An 11,290-nucleotide genomic window follows, 5' to 3' on the forward strand; every position below is an offset into this window, starting at 1 on the left:
TTAATGTCCCAAAAGGTATTGGAATAAGGGCAGATGAAAAGTTTTTTCTTTAAGCATCTGCATTATGCATAACCATATGACTGACAATAAGAATATTGGGTCAATAAAGTGCTGCAAATAAAGTCTTGCGGTATATGCAAGGAACCAAGAAGAACAACTTAACCTAAGGATACACTTTCCATTTGAAGGTGGTTAGTTGTTTAGATTTGAGTTTGCTGATTGTGTAGATAGTAGAAAGTCTACTCTAAGGTATATATCTTTTTATTGAAGGATAGATCCTAGAGATACAGTTTGCAGACTATAGTTGCTACGTCTACCAAGAAAGCTAAAAGTCTAGCGTGCTATGAATTTGGTACACAGGCATGATGGTTGAGACATTTGTTGAAAGTCTCAATCTTGTCGATTTTACAGTTAGACCATAAAGATACTCTGCGGTAATTCTACTATAATCTTCTTTTATAAGAATAAAGAGTAGAAGCAGAAGTAAATCGACATTAAGTATCTCAGTACGAGAGATAACATTAAGAGACATAAAGGGTCTATTGAGCATATAAGTACTGAATTAATGATTGCGGATCCCATGACTTAAAGTTTACCGGTAAAGAAAGAATAAAGTCATGCGGAATATATGAGACTCATTAATTCATTTTCGCTTGGTTTGTCTCTTTTTGGTCTATAGACATAAAGTTATTGTAATAAAGATTTTTTGTGCACATTTGTTATTTTATCCATGAGGATAAATAAAGTTGGACCCGAATGACTTATAGGAAGTTCATTCATAAAGCTTGATTATCCATAAGGTACTCATGTAAGGAGTGTTTTACATCGTGATACATGGAAGGGACGACCTAATTTTATAATGGTTTTACCGCCATGATTCGTGTGAAACATTTCTTAACTGAGTTGGAGGATTCCATAAAAGATTGGCCAAAACTAAAGAACCTAATACCATATGGTCATGTGTTATAAAGTCCAAGTGGGAGAATGTAATATATTATTCATTTTTGGTTGTGGCCTTTATATCACATTTACGGTATTTACTATGTTTATTATTTTTTCAATAAACATATACGGCATTATGGATATTTCCATTAATTTAGATTACCGTAAATATGGAATCGGTATTATGGTTATTTCTATTAATTTAGATTACCGTAAATATGGAATCGGTTAATTGATTTTAAAATCAATTAACGATATTGTTTCCTTGATGGAAGGAAACAAATACGGTGTTTACCATTTTGAGGGTCCCTAACCTAGCCTATAAATAGAGTGCCTGTGTACACCATCAGTACAGCCATCAAGCAATAGGCATAGGTTAGAAGATCCCTCAAATAATCTTTCTTGTTCTTCAGATGGATCGTGGAGACGCTTGAGCAAACATGGCTAGAGGTAAGCCTGAATCCTGTTTATTCGTTTTCCGCTGCGCATGTTAGATTAAATAATATGTTGATTATTTCTAACATAGATATCTAATACCTCCCTGAAATTGAAAATGAGAAGAGTCATTGTGGAGGTCTGCGACATTGTTGCTACACGAGGAGCCCGTCTCTCTGCTGCTGGGATCTTTGGCATCCTGAAGAAATTGGGAAGAGACACGATGAGGGATGGGGAGAAGCAGAAGGGGGTGATAGCCATGGATGGGGGGTTGTATGAACACTACTCTAAATTCAGCAGCTGTAAGGAGAGTACACTCAAGGAGTTGTTGGGGGAGGAGGTCGATATGTTACTTTACGTTAGTCGCAACTACTGAGAAGCACCTCACTACCGTCTTCCTTGGTCTCTCTACCCCGTCACCTCTCTGCACACCTCTGTTTGGCCCTCAAGTTCCCGCGTGTGGATCTCACTAGCTCGCGCATTGCTCCCACGCTCCACCCTTTTGTCGCCTTCTTCCGCCGATGCTTCTAGTTTGAGGTGTCTTGTTGTGTGTTTTGCTGTTACTCTTTATGTATTTTGTTGCCTTTTTTTTTTTTTTTTTTTTTTTTTTGGTTTCTATGGGTTTTAGTCTCCTTATGTTTTTGTAGTTTGATCTTGTTGCAGAAACTTATGCTTATGAAGATTGGTCCTCCTCTTCGACAGATTTTGTTCGGAAACCATTAATGCTTATCCTTCTTTGGCATCCGTTTGGTTGCCGTTTCAGTTATCGCTTTATGTGGCCTTTCTAAGAGAACCAAGTCAATTTTTGACCTATTTTCTACTATTTTGTTGTATTTTCTGTAGAGTATTTTTTCGTTTTGAATTTTGTTGTTGGAGAGCCCACTTTAAAGTTAAAACCAAGAAGTCAACTAAGTTCGTTTATTAAAAATAATATTTAGAATAAAGTAAATTTCATTTTGTGCAAATTAAATTCTACACTAAATGAATTATATGTAGCTCAACACACAATGTGTCATCTGTTGAAACTAAATGTCTTGCAGTAGAAATGAATTCTACATATCTTTTGAAAAAAAAAATTAAAAGAAAAAAAAACGATAAGAACAATTTTAAATAAAAAAATATATATACTAAAAATTCTACAAATTGGACAGAAATTTCATAAAAATTAGGAACCCAATCTAATAAATTGTCATGTGTCCTTCAAAAAATGACCTCTTACATGTGAGAAACATTTTTTGAAGGACACAAATTTTTTACAAACTGGTTTGTAAGAAACTCATACAAACCAGTATCTAAAAGCGACATGTTCTTTAAGCTATTAAAAATGCATGTAAGAAGCACATGCAATTAAAAAAATGTGTTTTAATTTGAAAAAAAAAATGTATTTTTCATGTGCAAGAGGCATATATCACTATTAAAAGTTAGTTTATAAGAAATTTCTTATAAATGAATTTGTAAGAATTTTTTTTTTTTTAAATATAATTAACTGAGTTTTTTACGGTTAAGTCCTCACTCGTAAAATTTTCACTCTCAAACACCGACACAAGTCCAAAATTGTTTATCTCTACCCGAATCATACCAAGTTTCTATGCTTGACTTGATTACTTTCAAAGATATGGCATCATTACTAATTTACTATCGATGAGAAAACTATTATTGGAAAAGGAATACATAATGCGCTCTGTTTTGATAACCTAGAAAATAATGGAAAACATAATGCACTCTGTTTGATTACCTAGAAAATAATGGAAAACATCATCCACTCACATGGGATGACAACTTAACAAGAATGATTTTTTCTTTTTCCAAGTTTTTGCAAAAAATATCTAACAAAAAAAAAAAAAACAATTCTAACAAAGAACCATGCATCGGGGTTTTTTTTTTTTTTTTTTTTTTTTTCGTGATGAAAAAAAAAAAAAAAAACTTCGAAAAAAAAAACCTGCTGCACTGCATTTACGGCTTGTTTTTGAGAGAGGGGTTAAATTAGAAGAAGAAAGTTTTTTTTTTTTAAAAAAAAAAAATGGAAAAAGAAAAGAAAGAAAGAAAGAAGAACAAAAATAAAAACAAACTAAAAGTTAAAACTGTTAAAGTTCATTAAAAATTACATGTGTTTCTCACATGTTTTAAGATATTTATCAGTTTATTAAATCAGTTTGTAGCTAATTTTTGTCCTTATAATTACTGCTATATATTGTTACGAGTCCCAAAATAATTAGAAAACTATCTTTTAGATTTGTATTGTCATTTAAATTCTTCTTTTAAGTGTTTTGTCAGAATTGATTGTAATGCAATTAAATATGATTTAATTTGATTCTCAATACCATTTTATATTCTTTGCACCTAGATCCCTATAAAATATTTTCTTATTCAGCAATCTTTATGTTTCATTACCAATATCATGGCCATCACATCACATGATAGTTGATGGTGGTTGCTCGGACCAATTTTTTAGATGTTTCTTTTTAGACTTTCTCCGATCCTTGTGGACATGACTCGTATACAACCTAATGAATGGCTGAAGTATAGTGATCGGTGATACTCCCAACCGGCTCCCATCTTTCATTTTTCAAAAAATAAATTATTTTTATTTAAAATAATAAAAAAAAAATTACTTTTTGAATAAAAGTGATTTATTTATTGAAAAGTGGGAGATGGGAGCTAGTTGAGAGTCCCCACCAATCACTACCCATGGCTAAAACTGATAATTAACGTCAGATTTCCACTTAGCAAAATTCACTATTTTTTTTAAGAGGAGAATCCTAACTAATGAACATGATGTATTGAAGGTATAAATGATATTATTTGCATGCATTTACTTACATGAGTTACATACCATGATATTAATATTTTACCATGAATGTTTTGTGTACATGAGCCTGCTTGTTATAATATTTCAAATTGAGAACAAAAAAAGCAAAAAAGATTTTCAAAAGAATTTTACGAAATGTATATATAGTACAAGTATATTTTTAAAGGTTATTTTCAAGAACAAATTTATGAATAAATAAAAGTATAAGTGTACACAAGGCAAGTTAGTTCATTCAGGATTATACTTTCAAAACTATAATAAATAAAATAATGCAATGATTCAAATATATTAAAAATCATCTCCCAAATGTCATACACTTTTTGTCAAGCATTTTTACTTCGTTTGGCTGGGTTGTACGGCCCCTGTATTGGGACTGAAACCTTTTCTTAAGCAAAAAAAAGTGACTCTCAATATCAAAATATAGCTCAATTCACTATTTGCATGATTTATTTAAAATTTATCATTTACTTTGAGAATCAATGAAAATAAGACATATGCTCATGTATATACACCAAAATACATTTCATTTTGAAAATCTTTATTTTTGGACGTATTATTTTCATAAAATCCTTAATTAATCAGTTCTACTTACCTTAAACCCATGCCATTCTCTTCTTATTCTTTAATCCTTCTTTTCTTTTCTAGCTTCTTGTTCTGGTACGTTTCTCAGGCGTGCGCATCTTAATTTGTTTCTTTTTATTTGTTTTGTTTTTCTATTCTATTCACACCGCAAACTAAAGGGTGGGAGAATTTTAATAAAAAGGCTTTTGGGTGTGGGTATGAGTCATTCTCCCCTCGGGTTACTTGCAATATGCATAGGACGTCCCACATTTAATGTCTTTTTAGCATAAAGTATCAAAGTGATGAATATAATTTTCTTTCTTGTCCAAAGTTTCACGTTTGATTATTGACCATTGGTTTCAACGTCTAACGTCTTTATGTATATGGTTTCAAGCGCTTCAGATCGCATAATTGGGACGAGAGTTCAAACAAGAAGTAACGAACTCAACCTCCAAATTAATGACGAAAACAACAAAAAAATGCATCAAACTCTCTTTCTACACAAGCCTCTTCCTTCTCCTCTTCAGCCATGCAACCTCTGATCAGCTCCATGATCAAGAGCACGCAGTTCTACTGAAGCTAAAGCAACACTGGCAAAACCCCCCGCCCCTCAGCCATTGGACCTCATCAAACTCATCCTCCCATTGTATCTGGCCAGAGATCACCTGCAGTACCGATAGCTCATCAGTCACCAGACTATCCCTCAAAAACATGAATATCATCGGAACAGTCCCTCCCTTCATGTGTGACCTCAAGAACCTCACAACCCTTGACCTTTCATACAACTATATGACCTCTAATGAGTTCCCACGACTTCTTTACAACTGCTCCAAACTCCAATACCTCAACCTCTCGCAAAATTTCTTTGCCGGCACGGTCCCTGACGACATTCACCGCATGGCTCAGCTTCGCCTGCTCAACCTTGGAGCCAACAGCTTCTCCGGAAACATCCCAGCATCCATTGGGAAATTAATAGAGTTGAGATCACTTCAGCTTTTCGCATGTCAGTTTAACGGTTCTTTCCCGCTAGAAATTGGCAACTTGTCCAATCTTGAACAACTAGAATTGGCCTACATGACGACGATCATGCCAGCAAGGTTTCCTTCGGAGTTCACAGGGTTGAAGAAACTGAAGTATCTTTGGGTGGCAGGCTCCAATTTGGTAGGAGAAATCCCAGACACGATTGGAGAAATGGCGGCACTGGAGCATTTGGATTTGTCAAGGAACAATCTCAGCGGTAAAATCCCGAGCGGTTTGTTTTTGCTGAAGAATTTGCGTATAATGTACCTTTACAAAAACAAATTGTCCGACGAGATTCCTCGGGTGGTTGAGGCTTTAAATATAGACGTCGTTGATCTATTTGAGAATAACTTGACTGGAACAATACCCGATGATTTTGGAAGACTCACCAAACTATCGGATTTGGCTTTGTTTATCAATCAATTATCTGGAAAAATTCCAGATAGCATAGGCTGTCTTCTAGGGCTGATAAATTTTAATTTGTTTAGCAACAATTTATCAGGTACTCTACCTCCAGACCTTGGGTGGTATTCTATGCTTGAAGAGTTTCAGGTGTCTTCCAATAAGCTTTCTGGCCCGCTGCCACAACACTTGGATGATAATGGAAGATTGGTAGGAGTGGTAGCTTTCAACAACGACCTGAGTGGTCAATTGCCCCATGCAGTCGCTTGGAAATTGCAACAATTCACTACAAAAACACCTTCATTTTGACGCGTGTCTACAGTACCCGTTACTGTAGACACGCGTCCAAATTGACACGTGTCATTTTATAGATTTTCTGGAAATGTTCTTAGTGGCCGATGGACATTATTGAATTTGAGCATCTTGATGTTAAGTGACAATTCATTTACAGATGAGCTTCCTGAGAGATTGTCACGCAATCAATTAGAGATTAGTCATAATAGGTTTTCGGGTAAAATTCCGGCGGGAGTGTCTTCTTGGAGGAATTTGGTGGTTCTCGATGCAAGTAATAACCTCTTAGATGACACAATTCCTCAAGAAATAGCAGCTCTTCCTAACTTAACTACTCTTTTGCTTGCTAACAATAAACTCTCTGGTAAAATCCCAACAGGAGTGTTTTCTTGGAAGAATTTGGAGGTTCTTGACGCTAGTAATAACCTCTCAGATGGCACAATTCCTCAAAAAATAGCAGATCTTCCTCAATTAACTTCTCTTTGGCTTGCTAACAACCAACTCTCGGGTAAGATTCCGACAGGAGTGTCTTCCTGGAAGAATTTGGTGGTTCTCGACGTTAGTAATAACCTCCTAAATGGCACAATTTCTCAAGAAATAACAGCTCTTCCTTATTTAACTACCCTTTTGCTTTATCATAATCGACTCTCAGGCTCTCTTCCTTCAAATATTCTATCATGGAAATTGCTGACTACCCTAAACCTTTGCAGAAATGCAATCTCTGGACAAATTCCAGAGGAATTTGGTTTATTAGTAGGCCTTACTGAATTGGACTTGTCAGAAAACCAACTGTCTGGCCAAATTCCAGTGCAACTTGGCCGCCTATCAGGAATTTTTCTCAATCTCTCTTCCAATCATTTGACTGGGAGGATCCCAATTGGATTCGATAATGATGTATATGCAGGAAGCTTCTTGAACAATCCTGGTCTTTGTGCTTATAGCTCATCTGTAAACATTGACAAATGCAATTCCAAATCAAGCAAAATTTCGATTCGAATTCTTGTTTTGATAATATGTTCAGTGATAGCAACACTTCTACTAGCTTTATTCTTCGTGATCAGCATTTTCATGAGAAGAAAGCAAGGATTGGATTTGAGTTGGGAGCTCACCCCATTCCACAGGCTGAATTTTACGGGATCAGACATTATGTCAGGAATGACACAAAATAACGTGATAGGCCGCGGTGGATCAGGGATCGTATACCGTGTTGCAGTGAATCCTTCACGTGATATTGTTGTTGTGAAGAGGATTTGGAATAGTGGAATGCTAGAGCAGAAGCTTGAAAAACAATTTCTTGCCGAAGTTAAAACACTGAGTTCCATACGACATTCCAAGATAGTGAAGTTGCTCTGTTTTATCTCCAGTGAGGATTCAAAACTTCTTGTCTACGAGTATTTGGAAAATGGTAGCTTGGATCTATGGCTGCATAGGAAGAGTGGAGCATCAACTTTCTCAGATTCAGTCCAGCAAGGCAACCTGGATTGGCCTAAGAGGTTGCAGATAGCAGTTGGTGTTGCCCATGGACTCTCCTATATGCACCATGACTGCTCACAACCCATTGTTCATCGAGATGTGAAGTCAAGCAACATTCGTTTGGATTCTGAGTTTAATGCAAAAATCGCTGATTTTGGTCTCGCCAAGATGTTGATCAAACAGAGAGAATCTGCTACAACGTCAGCTGTGGCTGGCTCTTTCGGCTACATAGCTCCAGGTGTACGTGTAACATAATAATTTCTAAGTTCTATTTTGATTATGGTGTTTGTTTCTCCATTTTGTCCAATGGGCATGGCGACAGATTCAGGACAGCAAAAATATAGTTGATGTCTTGGACGAGGAGGTTAGGAAACCCTGCAACTTGGATGAAATGTGCTTCGTCTTCAAACTTGGAATCTTGTGTACATGTACGAATCCTTCTGAAAGGCCGTCCATGAAAGAGGTTTTGAAGAATCTGCTCCGACCAAACCCAGCCCCAAATCGTTGCTCTTCAGGTCCAAATGAACCGCACAGTAGTTCTGGCCGAAGGCCCACCTGTCAAGTATGTGGCAAATTGGGCCACAGAGCTTTGGTCTGCTACTACAGGTTTGATCAAACCTATCAAGCTGATGGGCCCAATCCCACAGCCGACACTGCTGCCGCGGCACAATTCCAGGACCTAAATTGGTACCCGAACATCGGTGCTACCCACCACATCTCCTCCGACCTAAGCAACCTAAATATTCACTCGGAGGAATATGATGGCTTCAATCTAATTCAAGTGGGCAATGGTACGGGACTGATGCAGGAAAATCAGTAGTTTTTTTTTTTTTTTTTTTTTGACATGTCTATACAAGAGAGGGGAGTGAGGATTCGAACTAATGACATCCGCTTCATGTGGCATGGTCCCCAGCCGATTGAGCTATCCCTTGGGGACGGAAAATCAGTAATTTAGTTATCGGATATTGAATTAATGACAAATATTTCAATGCCATTAAAAATATTTTGGTAATTTTTTTTTTCTCCGAGTTTAAACATATCTCTTTTCCACCAGTGATGTAAGATGCTAGTTGTCTGTCTTGATTGAATTTTTCAATTATTAGTTTGTTTTTGTTTGTCTGTTTCTTATTCCCTGTAATTTGTTCCTTCTGCAATACTTATTAAAAGAAAAAAAAAGAGCATTTACAAAAGACTTTCCTATGAAGATTATTTGTTCCATTTAGAATCGATGCATAAAAAGAATTTTTCTCTGAATTTGTCAGAATTTATTATTGGTCATAGTAGGCATTATATTGATTTTTGGTGCAAAGATGAATTATTGATTTGTCCTGATAATATTATTTTTGAGGCTTAAGAATAGAAATAGTTGAAGAGGGGCACTTGAATAAAAGATCAAAGATGACCGTTTTGAAGATTAGTACGTAGAAGAAAAAAGACGACCATTTGTAATAGTTGAACATGCACTATTACACTTACTAATCATTTTGTCATAAAATTTTTATTTCATTCATTATTTAGCTTAATACATATTAGAAAATTGTTATTCACATATGAGATAATACCAAAACAACGTCGTTTTAATAAATTTAATTAAATATATTTTATAAATAAAATGTATGTGGATGCAGTTAATAACTGTATCTGTATACTCTAAAAACTGTTATTTATGCGAATGATAATTTTTGCTAACCACATCCGTATATACGAATAATAAATATGTTCGAATAGCATATGCGAGTAATTATTATCCGCCCCGTTTTTACTCAACCTAATATAACGTGAACAACGGGAAAGATGGCATTGAACATTCAAAGGAAAGAGATCACTTACTTTTGTCTGTGAGCAATGAAAGAGACACTTGGACAAGGATGGATCACGCCTTTGTGGAAACATGGAAGTTCGACAAAAAATTGGTGGAAGACTTCAATTCCACGCACTTTTAACTGGCTCACGTTTGTTTCAATTCACTCACTTTTCCAGTCAAATTTTTGTTTGGATTAGTACATTTCCAGTCAATTTGCACGTTTTCCCTCCTAAAAAATACAAAAAGTTAGAATAAGATGATCATTCCTATTCATTCGTTTAGGATCAAAACAGAAATGATTACAATACCCTAATTCTAAAAATCATATACCAAAAAAAAAAAAATGATTTTTTGAGAAAATGATCTTTAGAGCTATTCCATTTTCGAGAGACAGCTATTCCTACCTTTTTAAGGTTAACAACTATTCCTCATTTCCTCCTTTTAAGGAGAAATATCTCTTAATTAGGAATTGATATCTCTTGGCACAACAGAAGGAAGCAGCGAAATATGATCCGACATACTTTAATTAAGAACTGAAAATACATGTATTAACATAACAACTGACAATAATCTTCATGCGTAGGAGTGGAATTGTTGTTAGAAAAAAGTTAACTAGTCAAGCACTGAGAAAGAACTGGTAATCTAATTTTTATACTTTTATTTGAGTGCTGAGTCCAATCTGTCACATTCTACATCCCTCGAAATAAAAACATATTTAGAACAGAAGATTGAATTGAGTGGATTTAATTTTCTTCTTTCTTGATGCTAATTAACATGGCATCATGAAAATGATTAGTTTGTCTCACTAAAAGAAGCCTATTGGCCGGTAAGACCCTCCCCGTATGTAGCTAGGGATCCCCACCAAAACCTTCCAAAATAAACACTTGGGGTATTATTTCCAAAGATTACTGCCCCAGACCAAACGTACAACAGCTTGATGTAATTGAGTTATATATAAGGTTTTGGCTTTAGGGTTGAGTCGGTCTCAAGTGGGCGCGGTTCAAGAAAATGATAGAATTAAAGTTTAGAAAGCTTCGATTGCAACTCATTCGAATGAATCAGTGCATCATAAATGTTTCAATTCTAAAATCCGAGTTGTGTTTCATACTTAAAAGCTAGAGCCTCGATTGTTGGATTGAAGTGATGTGATATTTAGAAACCCTAATTTTCATTCAAACAAACTTGATCTAACTAGCACAAATTGTTTTAATTCTTAACCGACTTGGCTTAAAAAATTCAAATTTTCCCTCACCTATATAAGTCTTTTGAGCCATGATTTTCATAAGGTGTGGAGGTAGAGGTGAAACAATGAACCCTTTAGGCTGGGGCACTATCCCCCCAAAATTTTAAAATATCTTTTGAACTTTTATATTTTTCTACGAGATGAACTCGATCTTCAAAATTAATTTTTACCTTCCATAGTTTTCTTTTTAGTTTTACCTTCCCAAGCCTAAACTCAAACACAAACCTTCCTTAATTCTCATTAAACCACATAAAAACTTTCAGCCATCAAAGTTTCAAGTTGTAGAGAAAATTCTATAGAAGAAAGGCCG

At 35.4% G+C, this 11,290-nt stretch overlaps 1 pseudogene; it reads left to right on the plus strand.

Moving 5' to 3' along the window:
- Positions 1–5,175: 5,175 nt before the first annotated feature.
- LOC133857490 (receptor-like protein kinase 5) lies at positions 5,176–8,753 on the plus strand (annotated as a pseudogene).
- The last annotated feature ends 2,537 nt before the right edge of the window (positions 8,754–11,290 follow it).

This window comes from Alnus glutinosa, chromosome 14 (genome assembly GCF_958979055.1).
Source record: "Alnus glutinosa chromosome 14, dhAlnGlut1.1, whole genome shotgun sequence".
NCBI classification, from domain to species: Eukaryota; Viridiplantae; Streptophyta; class Magnoliopsida; order Fagales; family Betulaceae; genus Alnus; species Alnus glutinosa.